Here is a 13,530-nt window from a genome sequence, read left to right on the forward strand (position 1 = left end):
ACTTTACATTCGATCGCAGGAACCTTTCCTTGTTAGAATGAAAGTTCTGATCACGAACTTTTCAATCATGTACTGAGTATGGTGCAGCGGACTGCAGCACTGCCGTGAGCGTGGGTTAAACTTGTAGCGTTTCCCGGGTGTTTAATGACGCGTCGCGACGCCAGCGACGCCACATAGGCGACTCTGCGACGCTTTGTTTCAATGCATCGTACGTGTTGTTTTTATATCGCGACCAATCATTAAAGTCATGGACGTAGCAGTTAAAAACTATGCTTTCTTATTTAACCTTATCATTAATGCCAGTACAACATGATAAAACACGGCAAGAACCAAGAACTGGATTTGGAAAAAGTTGGCGTGTTAACAATGCTGCTGTACGATGTATGGCATTTTTTTTTGTAATCGCAAGCTATCATCAACTCAGTCTCCGCGCCTTTGCAGATACAAAAGCTCCCTTCCTCAATTATCTGTTCCTCGACCTCTTTAACATCGTGTACATCAAAATCAGTGGAACGACTCGAACTTCCCGACGCGACGCTTGGACACGTGACGCCATGTTTGAAGATCTGTCAACTGCCGAGGGACGGCCGAAACACCCGAACTACCCCGAACGAACTTAATCTTGATAACTCCTTGATTTTTTAGATAATAATTGGCGGTAAATTTTTACCGAATTACGGCCCTGGGCCGTTATTTAGCTACAGGTGTGAAGCAGACAATGTAGCCATTTTCTGTTTAACGGCCCTGGGCGTACTCTCAGAAAAATCCGGTAGAGGTAGTTGGTAGATTTTGAAACGTGTGAATTGAATAGACAGTGTGCAAGAAATAACATTAAGACAGATTGCTATGATTTAAAACTCCCTATAAACCTTGACATATTTTTTGTTGTGTGAATTTGGGAAGATTTTACTTTGATTTTTGGATAGGGGACGTAAAATAACAACAGGGTATCCATTGAAATCCTGGATCTGAAATAAACTATAAAGCAGTGATGGTGCTCATCAAAATCACTCATTCTGATACCATTTTTACACATACTGTGCACAGCATTTGTACTCTTTCCGTGCTCAGACACTTAAATCATTTGTTTTTGTTGTGTGTTAATGGGGATGTTTGCACATCAAATCTAACTGCCACCTAGATACCCAATCAAGGATGGGGGCAAATCTGCCACAGTGACTGTCAGCCTTCTCACGTCCAGCAGTTTGGAAATACTGTATAGTGTGTTGGTCAAAATATACATTTTAAACCCAAATCACACTTCTTTGAAAAAGACAGTGTCCTATTTTCCACCTGACTTTGTCGTAAATATTTTTGACAAGAAGTAGAAATGCAGTGTCTACAATGATGATTATTCTTGCTTTGTTTTACACAAATATTTTTTGTAAGTTATAAATTATGTGGCAGGTAAACAATGTTTGATTTTAATTCTTGCAAATCAAATGTGAAACTGGAGCGGTGTCTGGTACTTTTAGTTAGCATTTAACAAGGTTGATGCACACACTGCTATTTTTTGTGTGTTCTTCCTCTAAAGACAAGTAATTGTCTGTATTCAGTATGGTGGTTTTACAAATGTACAAAAACAGATTCAGGCGTTTGGTTTTTGTACATAGAACAATGTAATCTTTATTCACCAATGGCAGCATTAGATTCTGTGTGTCCATTGATCAAGCTATTGTTTGATCAAGTAAAATGAGATGAAATCCACTTGATGAAAAACTCAACACTTGCTGACAAGGCATTTCTATGAACCCACCAGGGTATGACAGTCCATTTATGATAGATTGAGTTTATTAGCTCTCACAATTATCAGTACGTCAAGAATCAACAACTGAAATTATTTGTCTGAAGTGACTTTGCCATTCCTGCTGGTCGTAGTTTCATGTTGTACAAGCATGATATCCACCCACATTCACAAACATATTCTACGCCAAAAAATCAGTATACTTTGAACTATGCAAGTCAGAACAATTGTATACACAAATAATCTAGGTTTCAAAAATACCTCAGACCATGGCAAAGTCTGCAGTATGGAACATCTTTGCCAGAATACCATTTCCAATTTAAATATCGTGCTTTGATCAACCTAAAATACAATTTTATAGAGTCCAGTCGAATTTTTAGTCACTTTGTTAGTTTTGTAATGTGTTTTGTGTAAAGGCTGGTGTGAAAAACTAGAAAACCTGAATAGATATCTTACTTGAAATGTCAGCAGAGAATTCATGCGTTTGATTGTAATTTTGGTTTTATCTAGGTGAAGTACTTTTATGAATTAAATGGTGAAAGTATTTTTGTTGGTTGCAATGTTAACCTCAACAGCAATAATTTTCATATACTTGTTATTCTCTCTTGATAAATTCAATTTTTTCTTTGACACTCCTGTCTTCTATAAAATTTCAACATGATGCATGGGAGTGCATAACATTGCTGCTCTGTTTTTGCCTAACAATTCATCCAACCTAGAGCATATGTATTGGGCACATTACCAAATGCCATTATTTTGCCGTAATCATACCCCCACGGAGTTTGTTAGTATTTTCTGCAGGATATTGTAGAATTTGATGTGTGCAACCTTAGTCTTGACGTTCTTTACTGACACTGGTACATATTGTCAAATTTGTATTATGCAAGAATGCCCTCTGATTATTGTGAGAAAACTTGTCAGATGTAAAAAAAACATGCATGTATTTGTGTGTAACTAGTTTCTCAGGTACACTTGAGTAGCAAAGATTGCTCTTACATTTTTTCGTTGAGAGAAAAAGGGTGTTCAAATTGGTACTGTTATATAAAGTTGTGTGTTTTACATAGACGAGAAGATTAACAAAATGCTCTATTTAGGAAAAAGCAGAGAAAGAGTTGTAACAATGTCAATAAAATGTATATGCATAAATGTACTGTGTGCATGTGAAGTTTGTAAAAAAGAGCAATAAAGTAAACAATTGTTGAAAACGAGTATATCTATGGAGTATCATTATTCATGATATGTGACGCTTTCTCGGATCATAGACAGCAGAGTAGGAAATCTTTCTGCATCTACAATCCTTGATAGATCCAACATCTACTGTAGACTGGAAGATCTGTCGCTCAGGGGTGCTCTCTTAATTTTCCCCTCTTAAGAGGGATGAACGTAGAGAGTGCCCTTGAGTGACAGATTTTTCAGTCTACATCCACTGAAGCATTGTCAAAGACAGAGAAAGGATTCCAATTTTGAAGGAATGAATTGTCAATTAGAAAAATTGGTAACATCTTCTTTTGTACATTACGTAATCTGGAACCCATCTAATGAAACATGTCAAACAAGCAGTTAAGCAGAGTTCCACAAAAAATAAATATGCAGACAAAAATGGTAAAATCAGCTCCAAAATCTTAAATATTGAGGTTAAGCTCTCGGAATCTACAAAGCAAATTTGAAAGCTATGTTATAAATTGTACCACAAGACTAATGTATGAAAATTTCATCATTTACAAAATTGAATTTAGACGAAAATTGTATGTTAATTTGACAAATATAAATTAAAAGGGAAATTTATTTTTTTGACATGGTACACCTATTGTTCTATGACTGTACCTGTTTAAATTTCATGATCTGGCATCCAAGGATACGCAAAATCAATAACGACAAGGTCTTATTCTTTACAACTGAACACTAACACCTTTATTGCATAATGCCATGACTGAAAAAGATACATGGCAAGCACTTAGTAATACATATCTAAATGTCAGTTATGGGTTCATTGTTTACTCATACATATGAATTGTATACATGGGTACAAAACAATGTGGTCTCAAAAATCATAACATTCAACCCCCCCCCCCCCCCCCCCCCCCCTGAAGTCAGAATCCTGTTTCTGAAAAAGCATAAGAACACTCTGATAGAATAATACTCAACATCAACAGTGAAAGTTGTATGCATAACTCATTATGGCTCAAATGATTTTTAGGTTTTTATTTGCCTATGCATGAGACAAACCATCTGCATTACTGTTTGCTGTACCTTACAATGAACAATGCCAAATGAATACTCCTGAAGTATCAAACTCCATCGCAAAAGTCTCTGATTCTTATCTGTCATATGTAAGAAACAACGCAATTGTTGATGATCAGTTTGAACAATAAAATGCTTACCAAACAGGTAATGTATCAATGATTGTATTGCCCAAACAACACTCAAACACTCACGCTCTGTGGTAGAATGTAATTTCTCTGGAAGCAAGCTTGAGCAATAGGGTGCTCTTTGTTATCATCATCAACTTGGCTAAGTACAGTGCCAATCCCTCTGTTACTGGCATCCACTTGGACGATGAAGGGCTCTGGCTTGTTGAAGTCAGGATTACTCAACACAGAGATAAGAAGTCAGTAAGTCCTTCAGCTCTGTAAAAGTCTTTTCACATTCTGTGGTCCAGCTTACTCGAGTAGCTACACCTTTCTTGGTTAACTCTGTTAATGGACAAGCAATACTTGAAAAGTTGGGTATAAAATGCCTGTAGTATACCCAACTAGGCCTAGGAATTCTCTCACATAAGTTTTTGTGACGGGTCTAGGAAAACTCTGTACTGCTTTAATTTTATCCAGCTGGGGTTACACTTGTTACACAATGTGTCCAACGACTGGGATTGCGATACTGGTTATATAGTTGGCCATTCCCTTCCTTCACAATCTTCTCATCTGTATGCAGCATGGGAAATGGGTCAAATTCAGTCACTTTGTTCAGCCTCAATAGTCAATGCAGAAATGCCATGATCTATCCTTTTTCTCTACAAGAATACAGCTTGCATACAGACCATGTGACTTCTATAATATTCTGGCCTTCAGCATTTTACTCAATTCTTCCTTGATAGTTTCTTTCCAAGACTCAGGAAGTCTATCAGGGTCTGTGCCGAACAGGTTGTGCTCAATGTAGTAATATTATGCTGTATCAGTGGTGTACGTCCAGGACAATCAGTAAACATTAAATCAAAGAACTCTTCTAACAACGCTGTTGGTTCTGCCCTCTGTACATCTGTCAATCCACTGTATATCTCGGCATCTTTCCATGTCTCCTCTGAGACAATCAAATGGCAAACATCCATTTCCACTGGCACAGACTCATCATAGTCTTCATCAGTTTTCCTCACTAAAAAGGCAGGCCCTTAAATTCTCTTGAAAACCACTTTCATAACATATGTTCACCATTATCCGCTCACACAGGTCTCTTACTTTCCACTAACTACCCCATGCATGAGTAAAGTGGGTTGCAACTTGAAAATTCAGCACACAAATCACAGAGCACGTCCCACATGTTACAGACACAGACAAGACCAAGTTAGCCCCGGCCAACTGCCAGATGTGCAATATGTTGCAACTGCGACAGTAGGTCCAAGCACAGTTTCTTGTGGACTGAAATATTCATACCTAATACTTCATCTGCTTCAAAAATGTTCATATCGTATGATTTTCGAGCGAGTTCGAAAGACTCGTCATTGAAACATAAGCGTGAGCAACATTCCAGTCACCCACATGTGTAAGCGGCGCCAACGTGCCCAAAGTTAACATTCTGTGTGGGTGACTGGAATATTGCTCACTGGAATACTGACGCTTATCATGTTTTGACGATGTGTATTTCAAACTCAGCCAAAAGTCACACAAAATGAGTATTTTTGAAGTAGATGAAGTATCAGGTATGAATTTTGAGAATGAAAGGGAAAGATTGACTGTTATATGATAAATGAACTTGCTCATTTTCACAGTGCAATCGAATGTAGAAGATGACATAGCATCGTCCACATAGCTATTTTGGGAGTTTGACGTGCATATACACAAGTCTAAGGGCCGCATTGCTGCAGAGCAGCTGTCAACAAATAACTAAGAGATTGATAAGCTCATCGTCTTTGAGACTCTTGTCGCCGTATGTTGGTGACAAGGAAACACAACGTAATTTGGCAAATTGTTCCTGCATAATGTTAGCGAGTAGGGATACCACTTAGACTGAAAGATCCGTCGCTTGAGGATGCTCCCTACACTCTACGAGTAGAGAGTGCCCTCGGGCAATGGATCTTCCAGTCTAGGATACCACTTAGCTGTGGGTCCATAGCTGTGGTGTTTTCAGACAGGATTCTTGCATTTTACAGGCTAGTTTTGACTTTTACGGCTCTTAAAAATAAAAACCATGGCAGCCCGTAAAAGGCAGGAATCCCATTTGAAAGCACCACAGCTATGGACCTATAGCTAGGATACCACTATGCACTATGAGACTGCATTGTTTCAATCTGATGTTTCGATTGGTATAGTATACGTAACGCAAAGTGATTGTTAGCACAAAGATTTGCCACGTTATGTCGTTGCAGTTTGAAAGTCAGGTTACTGCTTTCTTATGACTGTCAGTCAAATTCTTACATATTGTAACAGATAAGACGCTCATGATGTCTTCTCCGAGGTCACTCATGGATGTTGCCGGCCATCGAAGCTGAAGTACATGTACTAAGTGATTACGTGATAGGCTATTCACAGGTCACATACAACTGTGAGGTACGTGGCACCTTTAATCAAACAATCTAACGACTCATTTGGCCAAGGTCTGTTTTTGGCAAGCATCCAGCTGCCCTGACATGAGACATTTGCAAGTTAAGATGCATATTCACATGATACACTTTCTTCTTCTCTCTCTTGTTTCCCATCTCTACTTCATAGTCAACTGCAGAAATCCTCTCAGTTATCTTGTATGGTCCCTTCCATTGTGCTTACAATTTGTTGGTGGACAATGGGAACAAAATAAGCATCCTGTCCCCTATCTGTAACTCTCTTTCTCTGGCATGTCGGTCACACCATACTTTGTGTTTCTTTTGAGCGGTGGACAGGTCTTCTGTGGCCAGATCTGTCATCTGCGCTAATCTGTTGATCAACAACAAACCTAGCCAATTAGTTCTCTTCACTAGGCAATTCTCGTGTGCACAATTCTCTCATGATTGCCAATGGTCCTCTAACCTTGTGTGCATATAGAAGTTCAAATGGCAAGAAGCCAGTAGATTGCTGTGGCACTTCTCTGCATGTGACAACAAATATGGTATGTACCTGTCCCAACTCTCTGGACTGGTCACTAAGAATTTCTTCAACATGTACTTTAAGATTCCATTGAAATTCTCCACAAGACCATTTGTCACAAGTGATATGGTGACATCTTCAACTTCTTGATGTGCAGCAATTTACACAAATCTTCCATCAAATGTGACAGGAAATTACTACCCAACTCACCTAAACACAATACCTAACTCTTCAGCTATCCTCTTTGCCTCTAAGGTACGTACAGGTATAGCTTCAGGATATCACGTAGCGTAATCACATATGGTTAACACGAAACGATTACCACACGATGTAACAGGTAATGGACCAATCATGTCCATAGCTCTATGCTGGAATGGTTCTTCCAACACAGGCATCAGAATGAGCTTAGCTTTAATACCAGCTTTTCTAGTAGCAGCTTTCTGGCATGCTTCACAAGTACGACAATACTTGGCTACATCTGGAAAGATTCCTGGCCAGTAGTAGTGTTGAAGGAGTCTTCTCTACCCTAAGATGTCCAGCAAGAGGTATATCATGAGCAAGGCAATTAAATAGTGTTGCACAACACTGTTTTGGCACATACCAACTGGTTAAATGTTCGCCCAGGCTTGACTTTTGATGTCCATTTCCTATACTGGAAACCATTTCTCAAATAGATGCACAAATCCTCATTAGCAACTTGGTTTGCTGCAACTGCCAATTTGCAAAGTCCACTCAGAGTAGAACAGCTCTTCTGAAGCTCTCACAATTTAGTTGGCCCTATGTCAAAGACATCACTCACTTAATTCCTCTTCACAAGGAACGTCTTCATCAACCACCTTTTCTCAATGGTTTGGTCCAGCACTGTCAGCATCAGAACTCAACTGTTGCTCATCACAGCTGACCTCTGTCTGTGACTCTGTCATGGGTCATTGACTCAGTTTCTCTGGTTCTTCAGTCTCTTCAGTTGTAGTGTAGGCTTCTCTATTGTCCTCATCTGCATACAGGCACAACAGGTTCAACACAAGAGATATCATTCATCCGGTCCACAGTGACATTAACTGAATCATTGTGAGCAGTACCCTGCTGTTTACTCAGTGGTACCACAACATCTACATGAACTGGCTTTTACTGCACACCAGTTCAACGAATATCAGTCAGTTCCTCTTAAAGCTGTTGCTGCTTCAACTGTGCTTGTCTTCGAGTGATGAAGAATTCTTGCTTGCACCAACTACTGTCATCAGTGTCTTCAATATCATTACCAAGAAGTATAGTCCTCTGGTAGAGTGTCTAACACAGCAGTCAACATCCGACCATCATAGCACTGACACTTTATATGAATAACAGCCAACAGGAGTTTATTGCTACCATCAGCGAATTCAATGTTTACATACTGATCATCTACATATGTATCTGGCGGTACAAGAGCTGAGTCATGTCAACTAATTCTTCAGAATTCTTTGGCTTCTTTTCCCTCAACCATACTTGCAGATAAGGTAGGGACATCTCTAGCAGTTGCTGAACTAACATCAGATCCTTCAGTTCATCAAAACTGCTGATATCCACTGCTTCTAGCCATCTGTCTAGAAATCTGGAAAGAACATTTTTCCATTCACCATAGGAATCTTCTTTCTGTTTCTTGATCATTCTAACCTTCGAATGATATATTTCACCAGTAAGTTCATACCATTTCATGGCTTTGCGAACTTTCTTGTTATCTTCACTCTCTAGGGGGTAGCTTTGAGTACGCATCAAGTGCTTTTCCTGCCAAAAGTCCAGCCAATCTAGCCGCCCATGTCGACTCTTGCCACCTTGGCCAATTTCTCAAAAGTTCTGAGGTAAGCATCTATATCTCTACCCTCTTCAAACTTTGGCAATTTTGGTCCCTTGTGATTTCTTAGCATTAGCTAACTCTGTCTGTAATTGCAGGAGTTGAAGCTGAAAGTCTTGATTCTGCTTCTGCTGTCTTTCTTAAATTTCTCTGATCCAAAAATCATGTGCACACCGTTCCCACTCAAGTGTCAACACGTCTTTATTAGGAGCTTGGGTTGGCTCTTGTGTTCCCAATTGTAAAAGCGCCTCTGCTGTACTATTATGGTCACCTTCATGTCTTTCGGTATCACTCATCTTGGCTGTACTGCAGTACTCCATAGGCTTACCCAGTACACAATTTACTCTGCCTAAATAACTGTAAAACGGTTGAAACTGATAATATACCACAGAAAGGTATCAATGAAAGGACGCTGTTGGACTACACAAAATGTAAGCAATACCACAGCTGCTAAATATTGCAGCACTGAAATACTGATAAGAAAGTTCAGACAAATAAGCTCTCACCAAGTACTGAATATTACATGTAACTGAAGTAATTCACTTGCAACAATACACGCAAAATGTTGCAATATACTAACAATATACTTGCTAATCGACTTCACTTCAAAATGCACTACTTGACAGAACCGCACTGGCTTGGTTCATGTGCGGGAGGCACACCATGCAGGTAATTCTACCACTGCACACACTGAAGTACTATAGGAGGTAATCCCGGGCTGGTACTCACACCTTGAATAGGCTCCTCAAAGTAGACGTTCAAGTGAAGATCACTTTGGAGTTTCCACTTACACTCGCAAACTTTAACGATGTACAAGTGTCTCAACATTTATTTTATTTTCGCTTTCTCCTGTCTATCTTGATGATTTACTTCATCATCAGACAAGTTCTTAATTGGCGTTTAAACTGTAGTTGTACTAGAATTCTCTGTGTTGCTCAGCTCGCAGACAGACTTTCTCTACCACTAAACATGCAAAGTTTTCTTAACTGTAACCTGTCGGGATGACAATCTAGATCAGTTAACAATTGGTGTTAGTTCCGACCTCAATTCACAGTTTATAGACTAAGGAATTCACAACTTGCCTGAACTCAGTTCTCTGTCACAACAGTTACTTACAATAACAACCAAAAGTCAGTCCGTTGACTCAACTGGCTCTGTGACTGTTGCGCGCTCAAATCTGCGCTGTAGTCTGCAACAGGCACACAGCAACTTGACTCTTAATACTTCAGAGTTTGATTCATTCGGGTCCGTTTTCAGAATGATGTTGGCACTCACCTTCCTCGTGAATCCCACCGCTGCCACCAATTGTCATGATCTTGCATCCAACGATACGCAAAATCAATCACGACATGGTCTTGTTCTTTACAACTGAACACCAACACATTTATTGCATAATGCCAAGACTAAAAAAAACACACATGGGAAGTGCTTACTGTATATATGTGTATGTATATATATATATATATATATATATATATATATATATATATATATATATATATATATATATATATATATATATATATATATATATAATATATATATATATATATATATATATATACGTCACTAATGGGTTTACTGTTTACTCATATATATGAATGGTATATATGGGCACAAAACAATGTAGTCCCAAAAATCACACTAATTCACATCATGGCAAAGCTGTGTTTTCCATGGGAATAAAGAATAAGTTAAGATGATGTGCTTTCCTTTCTGTTTAAAACTAATTATCATGTACGATATATAAAACATTAAAGCAACTATTCCAATATTGCTGGAGATTTCAAAAAAAATGGAAAAAATTATGCAAGTCATATTTACAAACATGATCAGTTCTAACTCTCATCTAAACATTATGAAAAAAGGCCGGCCTCATACTCGCTATGTTGTTTAGCTCACATGCCACATGTTAGCTATTGTTATACCTCTGTCTTTGATTCTGTCGACACTACCTGTCAACAACAGCTCATCTAATCAGAATCAAATTTGGTAAGCTTACTAGTATTCCTCGTAATATTATGAGGTTATTACAAAAATACTGCAAAGGAAGCATGAGGACATCGGTGCAGCCCATTCACATAGATTGAAGCAGGCACCAATTTCCAAGTACATCCTTTGTACGTCATGCTAAATTGAATGATAAGTTGTCAAGAAGTCAAAATATGCTCACAGGGTATTGCAGGCAATATTTGTGTAGGAGTTGGGATCAATAAGTGTCATGTATTAAACTTTTTCATTATACAAGCCTTACCTGTGTCAAGTGTGTGCCTATATCTAGATGTATAGTACTCCAAAGAAAACAGCCTATATCTGTTAATGACCTTCCCATAGCCCCTTCATTAACCCTTTGAGCGCCAAAGTCTATTTTTGTCCCCTTTCTAAAATAAACCCCAGTCAATTTTTCGCAGATTTTTGCCAAAATTTTGCGAAAAAAACTGTAGCAAATGAAATGCGATGTCCATTTGTTCCAAAATTATCAAAAAAATACAGAAAAGGAAAACTACCACAGCGCTCAAAGAGCCAATTAGTTCTACTGATTACCGATGCAGGAGGCTTCTCGCCCTGAGCAAATAATGCATTAGCAGCTCATAAGGTAAAGATTAACAGCTTATTTAGTCATGGAGGTTGGCCCCTCCCCCACCCTCAATCTGGGCAAACTATGAAGAAGGGGCTCAAGATAAACAGTGCCCAGCCTCTACCACTAATGACATCAGTATCAGTACTCCCCTAAAATACTCCACAGAAATTTTAAAAAGAATTATTGCCCTTAGTAACAGAACATCATCCTGTGCATGTAAAATCATCTCATTAATTTGACATCTCAGGTCAATTTCACCGACTGATATGAAAAAGTGCATTTTCAAGTTACAGTGTTGTGTAGTTCTGTATTACAAATGGTATTGCTCAAATAATTTTTGCCGTATTTGCGCAGCAGTCATTTCGCTTTCTTCCAGTTCGATATCAGAATCAATTTCGTCTTCTTCTTCTTCGCCATCATTGCAAGATGACTTACATAAATGCATCATCAGAAAAACTATTACAAAGAAGCTGACGGGAACTGCAATGTAAGTAACTATATTCTTGTCGAGCTGATGGCTGCCTTGGTACCCTAGAGAGCAAAAAAATAGAGATGGAAAATGGAATACCTGCAAAAGGCACTGGCGAATATTGTACTGCAATTTCTTTTTATGTGACTCACAAAAAGGCATACTGGACAGACAGAGAAAGAGTATGATTCAGTTGTTCTCTTGGGTTTGCTCAGGGGAAAGACAGTAGGTTTTTATTTGGGGGCAAAGTGGAGACTTCTCCCTGTAGGGACTTTACAGGGGAAGTTCACCAAGGATGATTTTTACGTATGTAATAGTTTTGTGGTCATTTACCCCAAAAAAGCTATTTTCGTCATTTACAACTAGCCCAATTTTTTACAAAAACCGATAAAAATAGTACAGGAAGTTGCATTTTAGAGTTTCATCAACTCCATGTAATTTGAATCATGGGAGAAACTCCAGGCTTGGAGACTGTATCATCTGATATGGAAGGGACCATCTTCCTATGGGTGTGGCATTGTCCACTCACCCAAGCTCAAACCAGGTTGTGCCTAATTATATAACCATTGTTTATACTGAGTATCCTTGCATAAACGATGAATCACTTATAATAAATTCCACTGCCAGATTTTGTGTTGCTGTTTACTACTAACCACCGAATCTACCACAAGCTTCAGGAATATATGGTTATTGGAATATAGTCAGAACTATCACTCCACTCCATTGTTAAATGGCCTGGAAAGCTTGTGGTAGATTTGGAGGTTAGTATAAGTAAACAGCAACACTAAATCTGACAGTGGACAGTTTATTATAAGTGATTCATCGTTTATGCAAGGGTTCTCAGTATTAACAATAGTTATGTAAATATGCACAACCTGGTTTGAGCGTGGGTGAGTGGACAATGCCACACCCATAGGAAGATGGTCCCTTCCATATCACATGATGCAAGCTCCAAGCAAGGAGCTTTTTCCCATGATTCAAATTACATGGAGTTGATGAGGCCCTAAAATGCAACTTCCTGTACTATTTTCAACGGTTTTTGTAAAAAATCGCGCGAGTTATAACTGGCGAAAATATCTTTTCCGGGGTAGTGACCACTAAGCTAGCACAAATGTAAATATCATCCTTGGTGAACTTCCCCTTTAAGGACCGGTTACTCTAAATTTTAATTTTTTTTACTATTTATGTTGTTAATGTCAACAACAATTTCATGTTGTACTCCCTAAAGCATGTTGATGTACACAGTAATCAGCTTCTCAACTCAGCCTATACATGTGTAGAGTGCATCGTTATTGTTTACGAGTGAATCTCGGTCCCCACTAGAATTCAAATGTAAACAATAACAGTGCGTTTTACATATACAGTAACTGTGTTAAAAAGGCTAATGAGTGAATGTTTCAACGTGCTTTTCGCAGTACATCAAGAATTTGCAATTGACACACACAAAAAATAATGAATAAAATAACATCAAAAGTTAGAGTTACTGGCCCTTTAAGAAAAAGGAAAACTAATGGGCTGGCAGGGAGATTTCAAATCATCACTGAAGGGCAGTTGCAAACAGTTTTTAGCTCATATTTGGTATGTGTATAAATACTAAAAAGAGCTTATATGGTGAGTCGGTGGCATCTGTATTTC

The 13,530-nt window shown here is 38.6% G+C and overlaps 1 protein-coding gene across 1 annotated transcript in view; it reads left to right on the forward strand.

The window, feature by feature from the left end:
* The window catches only part of LOC139145201 (clustered mitochondria protein homolog), a 58,390-nt gene extending 55,438 nt beyond the window's left edge, over positions 1 to 2,952 (forward strand). The window contains exon 31 of the mRNA XM_070716199.1: positions 774 to 2,952. The gene's annotated coding sequence lies outside the window, so the exon portion shown is untranslated. The remainder of the gene's footprint in view (positions 1 to 773) is intronic.
* Positions 2,953 to 13,530: the final 10,578 nt, after the last annotated feature.

The sequence above is a fragment of the Ptychodera flava genome, chromosome 12 (assembly GCF_041260155.1).
Source record: "Ptychodera flava strain L36383 chromosome 12, AS_Pfla_20210202, whole genome shotgun sequence".
Taxonomy (NCBI): domain Eukaryota; kingdom Metazoa; phylum Hemichordata; class Enteropneusta; family Ptychoderidae; genus Ptychodera; species Ptychodera flava.